Source organism: Simochromis diagramma, unplaced genomic scaffold, assembly GCF_900408965.1.
Source record: "Simochromis diagramma unplaced genomic scaffold, fSimDia1.1 OVJJ01000321.1, whole genome shotgun sequence".
NCBI lineage: Eukaryota > Metazoa > Chordata > Actinopteri > Cichliformes > Cichlidae > Simochromis > Simochromis diagramma.
The window spans coordinates 565,969-584,606 of NW_024386772.1; the positions used below are offsets into that span (position 1 = coordinate 565,969).

Genomic DNA, 18,638 nt, shown 5'->3' on the forward strand with positions numbered 1-18,638 from the left:
TAAAGCAACTTAAGTACGCAAGTCAAATCCACTGCAAGTGTCATTCTGCCCCACATTCATAGGAACGCCAATGCATTTAATAACCACACTCTTTTTTTCTTTTTTAGTTGTGGTTTCAAAAAAGTAGAATAGAATAGAGTAGAGTAGAATAGCCCTTTATTGTCATTGTACATGTACCGTGGAATTATGGGGTTTGTGTTACAGTGGGGTCAAAAGAGTAATTTTTAAAAGTTTGTTCAGAAATATCACAACAACAATTTTGTAGACTAGTATAATAATCTTTTGCAAACAACTGTAGTCATTAGCTGATGAGTCCAACCAACCTTTAGGGACAACACATCAAAGCTTTCCCTTACTCATTGCAGCAAGGGGGTCATTCTGCATTAGATCAATGGGAAGAACAAGATCTGGGCAATCAACACCTACGCCCTGCCGGTCCTCAGATACCCTGCTGGGATAATCAGCTGGGAAAGGAGGAAACAGGAGCTACTGACAAGATGCTAAGAGTCCTTACCACGCATGGAGGGTGTGGTCCCTGGCTCAGCTGCAGGGGAGGGGCGGTGCCAGGGAGGTTGGAGGGTCAGGTGGAGATGCTTTGTGCTGATGATGATGAAGAAGAGGGAGGGTACAGCTAACTGAAAAGTTGTCTGACGTGGGTGCCTGAGACTGAAAGTGTCACTGAGTGATCAATAAAACGCAACCTGTCAAATGTGAACACAGTGTGCTGGGTCCCAGTCATTTACAGAGGGGTTCACATCCAACACCCTGAGACTGTAGAAGCAGGAGGCTGTGGACTAGTGAGTGTCAGAAACACTATCCATGATGAAACAAAGATCTGTCAGTACACCGGGACAACCGAGGAACCCGAGAAAAAAGAGGAGCAGGAACAGAACTGGCACCTGAATAGCATGTACCACAGGCATATAGAAGAAATCCTACCAACGGCTGGATGAACTCTGACTGAAACACAGCACATAGGCACTAATCATGGCGGCAGGAACAAGTTCTAAGTGCAAGACTAAGGTCAGTAGAGGGTTAGGGTGTCTACCACATCAGGCAAGACCCCAGATGCATGCTCTGTAAAGACAATCCGGCACACAACAGCAGGGTGTAAGAAGCTAACAGGCAGGGCATACTTGGAATGGCACAACTAGTGTACAGGAACATCTGTCCCGAGTATCACTTGGAAGTCCTGAGGTCAGAATGGGATCAGCTAGAAAGCTAAGATCTTGTTTGACTTCCAGATGCAGATGGATAAACTAGCAAATGGTTAACCAACCAAACATAGTAGTGGTGGACTAGCAGAAGAAGACCGTAGTGATAGATGTAGTTATGCTAAGTGATAGCAACAACTGGAAGGAGGAGCATATTTGGTCATACACACACATACATAGACCAATTTTTTTTTATAATTACTTCTTTTGGTGTGAGTTTAACATTCCTGCATAAAATCTGTAAGCACTTTAAAGTAAAGGGAAAGAGAATGGTTAAAGCAATTAAATAAACTAAAAATGAATGACAGCAATAACAGCATGTTGTAATTCCAAGGTTTCTAATTAATAGAAACTTTGTGGCAATGAACAGGTTCATGTTGGGGACTGGGGAGTGCAGTGAGGAGTCATAGAAACAGTCCAGCAGGTAAAACAAACAAGCTGATGTTTTTTTAGAAACGGGAAAATAACCAACAGCACCTCCAGCTCAGGGCACATCCATTTATAGTCTTGGGAAATCTGGTCCTAAGTGGTCGTCATGGAAGAGTTGCAGGCAAAAAGCCATAAAAAAGAAACAGCAGTTGGTTATTAGCTCTAAAATTGTAATTATAATTATATTTCTTTCCTATCAGGTCTGCATTTCTGGTTGTTCAGTACTCTGCTTGATGGTAGGGGAAAAGATTATCAGTAGAGGTATGCTGATGTTTTGGACTGATTGTCAAGGTAGCACAGTACACTCTTTAACCCAGGAGACACAGAAACAGGGTTTTCATGATAACAGGGTTCTTGCTGATCGGAGCTGGCTTGGCCCTGACTTATCGAAGAATTAAGGAAGCGGAACCGGCTGTTCAAACCCCCACAAGGCTGCCCGCTGGGATTGAAATGATGGGACGAGGCGTGAGTTTCTAAAAATGGGCTCATTGAGTGCAGCACGGAGAAGATCTTGGAGAACGCACGGCTGCCGTGAACACTCAGAACAAGACCTCTGAGTGAAAAACTGGATTACATCTGGAGGGGCTAGCTCGAATAACACCTTTGAGCGCAAATTCGATCACATCTTGGGGAAGTGCACTGCGGTCGTGAGTTCTCGGAACCTGCTCTTTGAGCAAAAAGAATGACAACGGAACGTAAGTTTGGATAACATCATAGAAAGCTCACAGCTCTCCAACGGGAGATTGAGAGACCAGTGTTGGACTGTTAGAACAGCTTTGAAATTCATATGAGCTGTTCGCACTAAAGTAAAAACTATCATCACTTCATGCGGAGACCCTTCGGCGCCAGCTGTGGCCTCAAGGCTGGAGCTGAACAAAACACCCTGATAACAACTGTGTTTATACTGTTCCCCCCATTCCATGCAAGGCCACCTGGGTTGGCTGGAAGACTGTTTACTTAGCCTGGCGGGGCGAAGGACACTGTCTCAGCTGAACTCTGGACACACACACACACACATACACTGATACACACTCATCCCTCCTCCCTTTCCAAACGCCTTCGATGCTTGTGCCCTACCGGGGAAGATGGCAGTCGCCTGGACCAGCGCAGACATGCTGCAGGACCGGATGCGCTGTCTACACCGGCTCTCTCTTACCTTTACCCGCCCCTGTTGCTTGTCTTGTGTTTCTATGGTGTATTGATAGTCATGTGCTTTTTGTGCTGAGGTGTTTTTTCTGTTATCAAACTGTTCTCCCACTAGGAGCTCAGTCTGAGTGGAGTTTTATTTCTCCTCCTCTTACCTCATGTTATGTATTTTTGTTGTTTTTTTCCTATCAGCCTACCTTTCTGACATGTCTCCCCAATGTGATGTTTGTGTAAAGTTGGTCAGAAGGTTCCTTTGTAAGTGCGCATGCGCCATTAGCGTGCTGCCTGCTGTAACCCTAATTTCCTTCGGGATTAATAAAGTATTCTGATTCTGATTCTGATTCGGAAAGAGTACTCAGGATTATTGATGCTCACAAAGCAGGAGAAGGATATGCAAAGTTATCACTGTGTTTCCAAGTGTCACTAAGTGGAGTGGGAAGAATGATCAAGAAATTTAAAGAGCCACAGAGTGGAGAAGATGCCTGACAGAGTAAAAGATTTAAAGTCTGTGAACTAGTGAGAGATGTGTCCAAAGAGCCCAGAACAACTACCAGCTTAATGACTTGGACAAGTCAGGAGCGGTAGTTTCAAGAAGATAATCATTTGAAACTTGTATAGGAATATACTGTGAGGTTGCAATACTTCATTAAACATAATCAAAGAGTATCTGTATGTACCAGATCATTTTTCAGAAGGGACAGTAAAACACCCCCAGGAACAAGTGCTTTGGGGCAGTTTCCTCCTTTTAAGCAGCTCATACTTACAAAACTCACAGAAATAAGATTTATAACTTTCTTTACTACTTCCTCTAAATCTGTAACTCTGTGCTTATTGGATAATCAAACATGTAAACATGCTGTCATGGTCTGAAATAATGTCATTGGAGGTCCTTGATTCTAACCTGTTTACTAGTGTTTGATTGTTTTCAATGTGGTATATGAATCTGTTTGTTTCATGGTCACATGTTTGGTTTTGTTGATTTATTTAATGTCATCAACCTGCCAGCGGCTAAATCTGACATATTTACAAGATGAATTTAAACGCTCATGTTAATAAATATGCATTATCCCTTATAAATAAACATAAACATGAACTTCTGCAGAAGAGACTCCTCTACGTTTGCACAATGGAAGTAAAAGTAGAGACAAAAGAGAGAAGGAACAGCTTCTGAGAAATGGGGGGGGAAATAAAAAACAGTTGAAATCATTATGAATGATGTTGAAATAATAAGAATATATGAAAATGAATGAGAACTTTAAGGTGTGATTATTCACTGTGTTATATGTTATATGTGAAGACTTATATAAACAATGTAAAACCAAACATGTCCTTTCAGTATTACATGAAACTAAAGACATCTTCAATCAAAACTCGCACACATGCTGTGTTGTCCTCTGATAGCTGCAAACACCACTGTGTGTAAAGATTTATAAATGATAAATTGGAGGATTATTATGAGCCAAGCGACAAACTGTTCATTAAGCTACATGCCTTAAAATGTGAAACTGCAATCATATTAAGCAAACAATAGAAAGCACAAAAACATTTATTGAAAACAAAAGACTGAGGTTGTGTAGCTCTTTGTATACATTTATATTTGTTTACCACTTTTTAAAGCTGAAGTATGGTTGTTATAAAACACGTTTTCAGTAAAAAACTGTTGCAGTCTAGAATGTTCTGTTTGAAAAAAGGTAAATAAGCTTAAGAAGCTATAAAAAGACTTTTTGGTCAATAATGTGTTTTTTTTTCTTTTTTCACATTTGATTAAATTTCTTCGTTGTCAACACTTTATTGGTTTTCTTTTCTGTAGAAAGAAGTCATCATTCACTGATTGTGGCTTTTTCACTGGAGCATCTGCTGACATTTTTTTTAACATGAATATCGTTGGGATAAAACTCCCAACAGTTCCTGGTGACAAGCTTCTGTTACTTTTAGAAACACTCGAGATAAAACATGAACAATGGAGATGTACCAACTTTGTTCTCTTCACGGGGAGATAATCTGTACCTACCCTAATGTTCAATTTGCACATCTCAGTTGGGTGCCTATTAAAGGTATATTTGTTACACCTGGTGTAAGACATTTTCCTTTTTCCAATTACTTTGCCTTTCACTTATAAGAAATGATACTGGGGAGTTAAAATTGTGTCTGTTCAGTTTTCTTATTCAGTCCACTCTGTTCCACTTTTCTCTCAGAGTGATAAAAAAACCTGCACTGCACCTCGTTTAAATTTAGGGATTCCTAAACGAACAAGGACTCACACTGCTCCCTGTGCTGTGATATGACCATAGAAAAGAACAGAGGAGGTCATGTGATTCTGCTGTTGTTGCTTTTTAAATTTAATTGAATTTATATATTTTTATCTCCAACTTGAACATAACACTGGAGCTTAACTGTAATTTTTGAAATGACAACATAACCTGGGATTTAATTTACACAACATGACCACAGAGAAGCTACAAGACAAACATCTACACACACACCGAACGCGATAGAGGCGGCCAGAGCGTCAGGTTTACATGTAAAGTCAATGGAAAAAGCGCGATGACACGCGACTGCATGTCCCGCAAAAATTTGGAAGCAGATTTGCGTCGCGAAAACGCGCGAAACGGGCGTCAGTGTACCGCGTCTGGTGCGTTTGGCTCGCGAATAAAACCACGCGCATCAGTTTTTGTGTTGCATTTTGTGCACACGCGCGTTTCGCGTCTACCGCTCGAGTTGGAAAAATCTGAACTCCAGCGTCAAATCGCGCCGCGACAACCAATCAGGAGCCTGGTGACGTGGCTCTGACCTAGGTCAAAGGGGCAGGTCCAGCCAAAGCCCTTCATACTATGTGAGTGAAGTTGGCCCCCCCACCTTCTTCAAATCCAACAAAAGTGGTATCAAACATTTGTGCTATGTTTGTGCTGGTTTGTGCTGCAAAAATTTTCGTTTGTGCCGCTATCATTTTAGAGATATTAGCAAAAATTTCTAGAGGTCATCAGAGGTCAACCAGCCCCCCCACATTACCCAAATCTAACAAAAGTGGTATCAAACGTTTGTGCTGGTTTGTGCTGCAAAAATTTTCGTTTGTGCTACTATCATTTTAAAGATATTAATAGAAATTTCTAGAGGTCATCAAAGGTCAACCAGCCCCCCCATATTAATGGAATCAAACAAAATTGGTGTCAATCAGTTGTGCTATGTTTGTGCTGGTTTGTGCTGCAAAAATTTTTGTTTGTGCTGCTTCTGTTTTAAAGATATTAATGAAATAACATCTTGATGCGTGCTTAATCATCCAGGTAAGTAAATCCCAAAAGGTTGATTCTGTTCATCTGGACGTTTTCAGTTGGAGAAACGTTTCGTCACTCATCCAAGTGACTTCTTCAGTCTCAGCTGACTGCAGGTTTCCCCAACCTTATAAGCAGTACATTTGCATAGTGAAGGAAACTAGCACCACTGAATGAACAAAGTGCTGGGGGGTTTGTTCCATGATTGTTAGTATGCAAATTCTTATAACCATTGATCAATGACAACTAATCAAAGCCTACTGATTAATGGCCATGAGTACCATTCACAGAAAGTGGGGAATGGCTACAATCACAGCATTGTAGGATGGCGAAAGATGTACCCTTGGGCCCCCCTTCTCGATTCAGAGATGGTCAGCATCCTGACAGCCCGATGGATGAAGCTGTCTCTCAGTCTGCGTGTTCTGGCCCGGAGGCTCTTCAGTATCCTTCCTGATGGCAGCAAACTGAAGACGCTGCTGAAGGGATGAGTGGAGTCACCTGTAATGGAGAGGACCTTCTAGATGAGGCAGGTGCAGCTGCTCTCACTACCCGTTGTCATTTTTTCCTGCAGAACCCAGTGCAGGAGTCATACCACACAGTGATTCAGCTGGTGAGGATACTCTCAACTGTGCCTCTGTAGAAGGTGCTCATAATGGGGGTTGAATCTCTTGTGCTTCTCAGTTTGCAGAGGAAGTAGAGTCGCTGTTGGTCTTCTCCACATTCAGGGACAGGTTGTTGTTGCTGTACCACTCTGCCAGATGGTTAACTTCACCCCTGTAGTAGATCCCGTCGTGGGTCAGCAGAGTAAAGAGAAGGGGGCTCAACACACATCCTTGGGGAGCCCCCGTATTCAGTGTTCTTGGGCTGGAGTGGTTGCTGTCGACCCGTACTGTCTGCTGTCTTCCTGTCAAGAAATCTAGCAGCCAGTTATACAGCAAGGTGCTGATCCCCAGCAGATCCAGAGGGGATGAGAATGAGAGGGAATGATGATGCTCAAGGCTGAACTGAAGTCTATGAACAGCACTCTGACATATGAGTCTCTAGTGTTGAGCTGTGTGAGGGCTGATTAAGGGGCAGTTGAAATTCCATCATCACTTGAGCGTTTTGACGAAAGCGATAATTTGATTTGATGCATGACTAACCGTTCAAAGCACTTCATAATGATGGAGGTGAGTTTGACAGGACGGTAGTCCTTAAAGCAGGAGGTAGATGACTTCTTGGGTACAGTAATGATGGTGGAGGCTTTGAGGCATGTGGGAACGGCGGTACTGATTTTGGCAAGGGATCTCCACACACTGTCTGGGGATTGTGTCACCACGGTCTGCAGAGTGGGTTTGTAGTCTGTGATGGTTTGTATTCTTTGCCACCGCCTCCAAGTATCTCTGCTGTCGCTGAAGCTTTGCTGTAGCTGATGCCATGTGACAGGTTTGCCCTTGCTGTTCTTTGGCTCACCTAATTCCCGGCTCTGAAGGCTTGCATTTTTCAACCTTAGGAGCATTTAAACCTGACCTGTGAGCCATGGTTTCTGATTGGCCCGGACAGTAATAGGCTTGGTGTCATGACCTGCAGGATCGGCAAGGTGCTGATCAGAATCTCTCCACTCCTAGCCCTCCTTCTCTTCTCTTTTTCCCCTCTCTCTCCCCCTCTCTCCTTCTCTGCCCTGTTTTGCAGGCGCGTAACTCATGGCGGCTTCACGCCCTCAGTCCACGCCTTCCTGGATTGGGAACACCTGGGCCTCATCAGACCAGCTGGTATATTAGAAAGAGGAGATCAGCTGTTCAACCCTGGATTGTTGTGAAGGCTCTAGTCAGTACACGTCTAGCTCAAGTTTTCTGTGCTTCCGTCTCAGAGAATTAACGAGTGTTTCTTTGTTCCTAGATTCCCCGTGTTTCCCCGTGTGGAGTGTGGAAGGAGTGACTGGTCGCTAGCGGAGAAGAGAGAGGTTGAACTGAGCGCGTGTGTGATTTCCCCGTTTTCCCTGGACCCCTGCCCCTCACGTCTTGTATATAGCACTAACCCCGCACTGTCTGTACATACACTTGGTGAAGATCTGTAAATGAACCGTCTCTGTTTAAACGCTACTCATGAGTCCTGCGAGTGGATCCTCTAAGGAACCCGTGACACCTGGTCTCTGTGACATCATCAATGCATTTTGGGATGTAGGCAGTAACAGTTTCTGTATATTCCTGAAAGTCTGTGGTGTTGTCGTGTGTGGCAGCTTGTGGTGGAAAAGCAGTCTTGCAGTGCCTCTGAGGACCCTTCTGGCCACACCTGTACCTGCTTACGAACTGGTTAGGTGACTTTGACCAGGGGCCTGGGGGAACCCATGGCACACCTAGGTTTCCGCCTGTACTGACCCTTATGCAAAATAGGTGGAATTAAGACACGGTTCCAAAAGCAAACACAACTGATCAGTGCTGAGGGTGGTCCTGTTGCTGAGGTTGGGGTGATCCTGTCATCTCTTATGAACGACCTCCAACGCTTCTATGACTGGGATGCAAGTGAAGACAGATGTAACATCTCTCTCTCACTGTACATGTACTGTGTATAAAATTAGGGAAACATAACCTGCACAAACAAAATAATTTGCAGGAAAAATGTTTGACATCAATTTTGTTCGATTTGAAGAAGGTGGGGGGGGGGCCAATTTCACTCACATGTGTTTATAAGGTTGGGAAAACCTGCAGTCAGCTGAGACTGAAGAAGTCACTTGGATGAGTGACGAAACGTTTCTCCAACTGAAAACGTCCAGATGAACAGAATCAACCTTTTGGGATTTACTTACCTGGATGATTAAGCACGCATCAAGATGTTATTTTATTAAAAATTTTAAAATGTTAGCAGCACAAACAAACATTTTTGCAGCACAAACCAGGACAAACGTTTAACATCAAATTTCTTTGATTTGGGTAATGTGGGGGGGGCTGGTTGACCTTTTGACCTTTACCTTTTCATTAATATCTTGCAAAAATGCAAAAATGTTTGTTTGTGCTGCTTCTGTTTTAGAAGCAGCACAAACAAACATTTTTGCAGCACAAACCAGCACAAACATAGCACAACTGATTGACACCAATTTTGTTTGATTCCATTAATATGGGGGGGCTGGTTGACCTTTGATGACCTCTAGAAATTTCTATTAATATCTTTAAAATGATAGTAGCACAAACAAAGATTTTTGCAGCACAAACCAGCGCAAACGTTTGATACCACTTTTGTTGGATTTGGGTAATGTGGGGGGGCTGGTTGACCTCTGATGACCTCTAGAAGTTTTTGCTAATATCTTTAAAATAATAGCGGCACAAATGAAAATATTTGCAGCACAAACCAGCACAAACGTAGCACAAACGTTTGACATCAATTTTGTTTGATTTGGGTAATGTGGGGGGGCTGGTTGACCTTTTGACCTTTACATTTTCATTAATATCTTTAAAACAGAAGCAGCACAAACGACAATTTTAACAGCACAAACCAGCACAAACGTAGCACAAATGTTTGATACCACTTTTGTTGGATTTGAAGAAGGTGGGGGGGCCAACTTCACTCACATGGCAGCAGCTCTCCAGGGCAGAAACAATGTTGTTATTTTTCTCCTCCTTCTCCCTGAGGCTCTTCCACTCCAAGCTGGGTCCTTTTTAGTCCTGTCTCTCTGTAAATAGTTACATTTTATATATTTATGTTTAATGTTTTTGTTAGTGAATTTATATATTTTTTCCAATAAACATTTGTCTCTGTTCTACTACACCCGACTTGACACATGTAGAATTTATTTCATATTATACTAATGACAAAATATACTAATACAGTGGGATGCAAAAGTTTGGGCAACCTTGTGAAAAGTCATTATTTTCCTGTACAAATCGTTGGTTGTTACAATAAAAATTGTCAGTTAAATATATCATATAGGAGACACACACAGTGATATTTGAGAAGTGAAATGCAGTTCACTGGATTTACAGAAAGTGTGCAATAACTGTTTAAACAAAATCAAGCAGGTGCATAAATTGGCAACACAAAAAAAGAGAAATGAAATGTATATTTAGTGTATATCAATGTGTGTGTCTCCTATATGATATATGCAAGTGACATTTTTTACTGTAACAGCGATTCATACAGGAAAATAATGACTATTAATAAGGTTGCCCAAACTTTTGCATCACACTGTATATAGGAACATAGTGAAGACAAGTTATTTAAGAGAGTAAAGAGAGGTTAGTTTATTTTGGAGTAGAGCTCCATCTATTAAGAAAAATTTAAAAAGACAGGAACACTCTTTAGAGGTTTGTGGGTGGCTCTTAAAAGAGCCGTTGTGAGGAAGTCACTCAGACTTCAAACAGGCTACTCCTTTGGTTGCCAAGACACAGCTCCCTCCGCCGAGAAGTGGGCCATGAACTTCTCCCTCACCAGGACAGCCTCTCTGGAGGAGTTGTTCGCTGCTACACGACCCAGGCCTTGCAACGGCTCCACCACAGCAGGTGCCACACCCCTCACAGCAGGTGACCCTCTCTCGTCCAAACAGCGCAGAAAATTGTGGAGAACACACGTTGCCTTCACGCACTTCTCCGCAATTTCAGGACGGAGCTCCATGGAGCGCAGATACAACCTCCACCGTGAGGGAGAGAGGGAAGTTCCAGCGCTCCTGGAATCCCTCTGCGATGGACCGCCAGTCTGCAGTTGAAGGTAAAGCCATGAAATCATCCACTAGACAGTCCCAGATGGCCGTCGCTACCTGGGGGATGATCTGGCTCACCGTGGACACACCGACTCAAAAACTGAATGCGATGGTCCTGAAGGAGTCCCCGGTGGCAAGGAACCTGGACAAAATTGTTTAAAATTAGTATTATGTGTACTGCAGTTACAAAATACATTATTTCAATTCCAAAATACTTTTGAATCAGAATCAGAACACTTTATTAATCCCGAAGGAAATTAGGGTGATGTCAGATTTAAATTACAAAACATAAATCTTACATAAAATATTTTGTAATTATAAGGATAATTACATAATGTATATTAGATATAATATAAAACAGTCTGCGGGGATTATATACAAATATTCAACTATCCCAGAATTAAACCAGGTCTAAATTTAAAAAATAAAAGGAGTGAGTATCACTACAAAGATTAACCCACAGTGGTCCTCATACCACAGTCTGATATCAGCAAACACCGAGAGCATACACTGATATGACACCACAGCCATGCTATCAATGCAAACACTGAGAACAGCATAAATCGAATTAAATCGGGACTTGATGAGACCTTTCGAGTATCACTAGAAATATTATAAACAGTCGTCTCCATACATCCATCCTAACATCCATGTTAGCAGTGTATAAACAATAGTTTAGCATATATTAGCACAGGTATCAATAAAGGACTACCGTATTAAACACTTTTACTAACAGATGAACAGGCGCTCTGCAGGTGGGATTGAGCGCCTGTAGTTGGTGTCTAGGCGGGCAATGCTTGGACCAACGCGGGACAGCAGCTCCTCAAACTGGCCGAATGAAAGACGGTGGTACCGCTGAAAGCGGCCGTCATCCAGGCGCAGCTCCTGGAGCAAGTGGTGAAACTCACCAAACTGCTCACGCGTCTGGAAGACCTGATGGACCCAGGTATGGCGAGGACGTCTTTTACGCCGCTGCTCTGCCCTCCACAGTAAATAGAGAAGGGAGACTCTCTCTTCAAACGCTAGCTCAACAGCTGCCATCTAGCAAAGATACCGTCTGGCACAACTTCTTCCCACATCCCTCCCACACTGTAGAGCCGGCTCTTTGAAGTGAACGACGCGAGCCGGCTCCTTATTGGGAACCATGTTTTTTTTCTTTTTTCTTTCTCTCACCCTCTCTCTCGCACTTTTTCTGCTTCACTCCGCACGTGAGCCTTGTGCTTTGCGCTGAGATGAGGGGGCAGGGGCAGTAGTTACACTCGCAGTAGCACAGGAACAGAGCGGGAGGGAGAGAGAAAGAAAGAGAGCCTAGAAAGGTATAGTAATCATCCACAACTATTTTCAGTTGCAGATGATAAAGTATTCAGAAAGTTTATTCATGCAGGTCCATATGACAGAGAATATGCATGTTCTTTTTGTTTTCATATTTTAATTTATATTTAATTGTGTTGTGGTTTGCAGTGTTTTGTGTTGTTTCACTTAAAATTTGTTTAAAAGGAAAAAGCTGAAAATTTAAATAGTTAAAAGTTGAAATGTGAATAGTTGGTTTTTGTATTATATTATTTATTTATTACATTTTATGTGGAGTGAATAAATAAAAGTATATTTACGGTGGCCCCTAGAGACAAAACACGCACAAACTCCAAAACACGTACAAAACACAACAGAAGTGCTCCAGGATGCTAGGGGGCAGTGTTGAGCTTTTGTTACCAGCAAGTACCAACGACCGGATTTGGTGTGTGGTAGTAACAGGTAAATGAACATTTTTTTAAAAAATTATTTGAATATATGATGTTGAAAATATGTTGTTTATTCTATTGCTCTAGTCTTCTTCTGCTTGTTTTCTTTTTTTCTCAACAGGTGATCCAGGAAAAGAGGGAAAAAAAAGGTGATGAAGCAGATTTTCATTGTCTTTTCTCTCTATCTCTTTTCTCCTTTTTCTTTCCCTCTCCTTCTGTTAACTTTCTTCTGAACTTTTCTTCTTGTTTTTCTTTCCCGTCCCCGAGTCCAGTCTGGCCTGATTACAATAACTTAACTAACTAATAAAAATAACTAATAAAGATCAAATAAACTATGACAATCAAGTGGACCAGTATAGCAAAAGGCCCACTTGGGAAAGTAAATCTGTTGGGCATTTTTCTTGGCCTTCAGACAATAATTCTGATTGCTACAGTGCCAGACAGGACACAAAAAAAATTATATTTGAATATATATGAGTGCTTGTGTATACAGGGAGTGCAGAATTATTAGGCAAGTTGTATTTTTGAGGAATAATTTTATTATTGAACAACAACCATGTTCTCAATGAACCCAAAAAACTCATTAATATCAAAGCTGAATGTTTTTGGAAGTAGTTTTTAGTTTGTTTTTAGTTTTAGCTATTTTAGGGGGATATCTGTGTGTGCAGGTGACTATTACTGTGCATAATTATTAGGCAACTTAACAAAAAACAAATATATACCCATTTCAATTATTTATTTTTACCACTGAAACCAATATAACATCTTCACATTCACAAATATACATTTCTGACATTCAAAAACAAAACAAAAACAAATCAGCGACCAATATAGCCACCTTTCTTTGCAAGGACACTCAAAAGCCTGCCATCCATGGATTCTGTCAGTGTTTTGATCTGTTCACCATCAACATTGCGTGCAGCAGCAACCACAGCCTCCCAGACACTGTTCAGAGAGGTGTACTGCTTTCCCTCCTTGTAAATCTCACATTTGATGATGGACCACAGGTTCTCAATGGGGTTCAGATCAGGTGAACAAGGTAGGCCATGTCATTAGTTTTTCTTCTTTTATACCCTTTCTTGCCAGCCACGCTGTGGAGTACTTGGACGCGTGTGATGGAGCATTGTCCTGCATGAAAATCATGTTTTTCTTGAAGGATGCAGACTTCTTCCTGGACCACTGCTTGAAGAAGGTGTCTTCCAGAAACTGGCAGTAGGACTGGGAGTTGAGCTTGACTTCATCCTCAACCCGAAAAGGCCCCACAAGCTCATCTTTGATGATACCAGCCCAAACCAGTACTCCACCTCCACCTTGCTGGCGTCTGAGTCGGACTGGAGCTCTCTGCCCTTTACCAATCCAGCCACGGGCCCATCCATCTGGCCCATCAAGACTCACTCTCATTTCATCAGTCCATAAAACCTTAGAAAAACCAGTCTTGAGATATTTCTTGGCCCAGTCTTGACGTTTCAGCTTGTGTGTCTTGTTCAGTGGTGGTCGTCTTTCAGCCTTTCTTACCTTGGCCATGTCTCTGAGTATTGCACACCTTGTGCTTTTGGGCACTCCAGTGATGTTGCAGCTCTGAAATATGGCCAAACTGGTGGCAAGTGGCATCTTGGCAGCTGCACGCTTGACTTTTCTCAGTTCATGGGCAGTTATTTTGCGCCTTGGTTTTTCCACACGCTTCTTGCGACCCTGTTGACTATTTTGAATGAAACGCTTGATTGTTTGATGATCACGCTTCAGAAGCTTTGCAATTTTGAGACTGCTGCATCCCTCTGCAAGATATCTCACTATTTTTGACTTTTCTGAGCCTGTCAAGTCCTTCTTTTGACCCATTTTGCCAAAGGAAAGGACGTTGCCTAATAATTATGCACACCTGATATAGGGTGTTGATGTCATTAGACCACACCCCTTCTCATTACAGAGATGCACATCACCTAATATGCTTAATTGGTAGTAGGCTTTCGAGCCTATACAGCTTGGAGTAAGACAACATGCATGAAGAGGATGATGTGGACCAAATACTCATTTGCCTAATAATTCTGCACTCCCTGTAAATACACAAACAATACACATATGCTTCCAACTGTGTAATTTAAGTGATCTGGGTAGCTCTGTTTTGGAAGTTCATTTCATGCTAGAAATGTGTTTTGGAGTTTGTACGTGTTTTGTCTCTAGGGACCACCACATATATTTATATATAAACATATAAAATAAATAATAATAATAATAAATAAAACCACTTTGTTTTACATTAGTAATTCCTTTTGTGCATAATTTTATATTGTTGTTAATAATAAATTAATTAAAGCAACAAAACAACCTGAAGAGCCGGTTCTCAAAAAAGAGCCGGAAATCCCATCACTACACACACACACACACACACACACACATATACACGCACACACACACGCACACACACATGCACACTGTGAGATTATTATTCTGTCATATGTTATCTTATGCCTGTAATCAAAATGAGTGACTTATTATACTGCTGTAAGCCGCATCATGCTTATTATAGAGAATATGATCAATGTGTAGTTTTAGTTTGCATTACACTTCTGGATTAAGAAAATGTGAAAAATCCTTAGATTTATTAGATAGGTTTATATTGTCCTATGCTGTTGATTTACTGTGAATGATTTACACTGTTTCATGACATTTCATACTGCTGAGTTAAGGAGAGAATATTGTGTGCAGAGGGCCTTGATTTCTGATAATGCAGGAGACGGATCACATTCCACAGGAGTTTCACCCCCTTTACTCTGTAAGCAGAGAGACAGGGAGCCAAGGTCATAAGTCAGGCTCAGCTAGGAGTTAGAAAACATGTGAATGTTAGGTTTTTACGACTAGGTGGGGGCCATCAGAGGCTATAAGAGTTTGAGTAACCCTCCACCAGTTTGAGATTTGCTGTGTCCCTCTGCATGCATGTCTCCCCATCCGGATGGTTTATGCTCATAAAGTGTTGAATTGTATGGAATAAAAGATTGTTGATTGAGCATTTATACACCGAGTATTGTCCTTCCTTCAGCCCAAAGATTGAAAGAATTGGGAGGATTTAACAACACACAAGCTGATTTTGCAGAGACATGGGAAGATGCCCAGCACCTTTAGCTCAGAATTAGCAGAAACCAGAGGGACTTCAACACAACCATTTATAGTCTGGAGTAATAATGTGAAATATGATTTCCATGGAAGACTTGCAGCCAACAGAACGTTCGTCATATATGGAAATAAAGCCAACGAACCCACTGCAGCAGCTGATTCTCTGGACTTACAAGTCGTAATACTGAATGAGCATTTAAGATGAACGTCTGTGACTGGGAACCAGTTCAGTGTGTAGCCTGCGTCTTGCCCTGTGACAGCTATGATAGGCTTTGCCCCCCACGACCCTGAATAAAGGTTAAGAAGATGGATGGAGTCTGTGTTCAAAGGTGAAACAGAGAGAATGAGGGAGGTAAAAGTTTTTAGGAGTCTTGGTCCTACTTGTCTTACTTGTCTTAGTGCTAAGAAGTAAAGACAGATTAGTTTTCCTCACATGGGGAAGTGGTCCAGAATTCATTTTGCAACATGCAGAATCAATATTTAGAGATATTCTGTAAAGCTCTAAAAATACTTGTTTAATGTTCTCCAAGATGACAGAACAACCTATACGCCACAGCTGAAGTGCAACTAGGAGAACTGGTGTGGATTTAAAAGGAGCTCACACAAAATGCTGAGGAAATCTTTGGCTCCCATCAGAATGATGAAGCAGAGGCGGAGGCAGACATTTGATACACCTGGGGCTTAGCCCTAAAGGGTAGTATGCATGTGGGATTGGGGGGGAGGGGGTGTGTGTTTGTTTATAGGCTCTGTTTTGAGTTTTGTTCAAAAGTAAATGACTTCATAAAGGGGAAAATATATATCACTGATCCAGAATTAAAACAGGACTACAACAGCTCAAAATCAGGACTACTTAGGATTTAACCAAGACAGACCCAGAATCAGAACTAGATGTAGCACTAAAAATCATCATAGACCTGCACTACACTTATTTTTTAATTCTACCAAAGTCCACTATTTAGATTCAGAAACATTTATATAATTATTTAGCCTTGTTGTGCAAACAAGCCTGCAAAACTTAATAAATATAGAATTTGAAAAATAACAAACCTAAAAAGAAACACTAGGTACGAGATACATGAGGACCTGTGATACGGTGATTTTGGTAAACAACCATTTGACTAACATGTGTGTCTCACCTGCTCTTGTTCCTCTCTCTCTCTCTGTTCCTCTCTCTCTCTCTCCCTCTCTGTTCCTCTCTCTCTCTGTTCCTCTCTCTCTCTCTCTCTCCCTCTCTCTCTCTGTTCTCTCTCTCTCTCTCTGTTCCTCTCTCTCTCTCTCTCTGTTCCTCTCTCTCTCTCTCTGTTCCCCTCTCTCTCTCTCTCTGTTCCTCTCTCTCTCTCTCTCTGTTCCTCTCTCTCTCTCTCTGTTCCTCTCTCTCTCTCTCTCTGTTCCTCTCTCTCTCTCTCTGTTCCCCCCCTCTCTCTCTCTGTTCCTCTCTCTCTCTCTCTCTGTTCCCTCTCTCTCTCTGTTCCTCTCTCTCTCTCTCTGTTCCCCTCTCTCTCTCTGTTCCTCTCTCTCTCTCTCTGTTCCTCTCTCTCCCTCTCTCTGTTCCTCTCTCTCTAAACAAGTTTACTCTAAATTGATGTTGTACAGTAAAAAAATGTTCTTGTGTTTTCCATAAAGTGTATGTAAATATCTGGTTTCAGCTGTGAATATCCTGCTGTGTATTGAAACTCCTCTTGTTTTGCATAGAAATATACTGAACAACATACAAAGCATAATATATAAAATACTACCTGAGTTTTTTCTTTGAAAGAAGCTCCTTATGTCCATTCTTGTATATCAGTGCATTACTGAAACCGATTTATTTAGCCGTGGAGGGAAACAACTGAAAATATGAAATAAACACACATGTAAGCTGAGACTCTCTAAAGAAACAGCATTGTTGTTGTTCCGCTTTTCATTTCACCATTTGTTGATTCACTTAAAGACCAAGTAACGTAATATGGGTCAAGTGATCAGTTTGACATCAATCTTTTGTGATTCACCGTCATATTTACATTATTTGTACAGTACGAATGATTTGCTTTGGTACCTGGTCAAACTTCAGTTCTCCTCTGTCTGCCTGGCTGCGTTTCTCCAACAGCGCACTCGCAGGCAGCAGCTGCCCCCGCCCCCTCACTCAGTCGCTCAGTGTCTGAGCTCGGATCATACCAATATTAGGAGGGATTCACGCACAGTCATAAATTCCCACAGTGTGCACTATGTGCTTCGAATATTGTGTGTAGTTTTTGTTTTATACAGTTGTCAGCCAGGCATCTAACTATGAAAAAATTACACTCCAAAAGACCCCGGGCTTCTGAAAAAACAACCCGGGCTTAAGCCCAGTATTTGTGACCTTCTAACCCCTGCGAGTCAATCTTACAGTTTGAGCAGGAGCTGAAATTATCGTATGCTCAGCTTAAGAAAGACGCAAAATGATTTACTCGAGTAAAAAGGACACAGCTTATTTCTGAACTTCACCGTTATCAAAAACTGATTTTTACAAATGACACTAACATGCAGTACTCAGTCACTTCTCTCTCCATGAGAATGAGCTAAAACCACATCTGGGATGTGGTCTGTGTGCCTGGAACGACGTGTTCTGGCACATCCAACGATGCCATACACCCACCACCAGTGTTGGTCAAGTTACTTGAAAAAAGTAATCAGTAACTAATTACTGATTACTTCCCCAAAAAAGTAATCCTGTTACTTTACTGATTACTTATTTTCAAAAGTAATTAATTACTTAGTTACTTAGTTACTTTTTAAAAACACGATTTACAACCTGAATAGGTGATAAAGCGATAGATCTTTCAGCCCAATTCTACTTTTTCTACATAACCCATCATACAAAATGTAATCAAATGGAAAAGTCTCTTTTTAAAACTTGTTTTATTAGTTTTAATCTTTTAACTTTATGCATCAAGCAAAAATGTAATTATATGCAAAATTCACTGACTGGAAGAAATTAGTTTAACATTTAAACCTATTTTCTGCACATTCCAGCACATAAATTTTTTTTTTGTGTGTTTACACTCAGTCTTTCAAGTAGATGCAAGTAAAACACAGCAGAAAATAA

General features: G+C 41.5%; 1 long non-coding RNA gene across 1 annotated transcript; it reads left to right on the top strand.

Moving 5' to 3' along the window:
- Positions 1 to 6,427: 6,427 nt before the first annotated feature.
- On the top strand, positions 6,428 to 8,160 carry LOC120739070. The gene is made up of 3 exons (XR_005697114.1): positions 6,428 to 6,475; positions 7,130 to 7,864; positions 7,937 to 8,160. It is a non-coding gene; the product is annotated as an uncharacterized LOC120739070 (long non-coding RNA).
- The last annotated feature ends 10,478 nt before the right edge of the window (positions 8,161 to 18,638 follow it).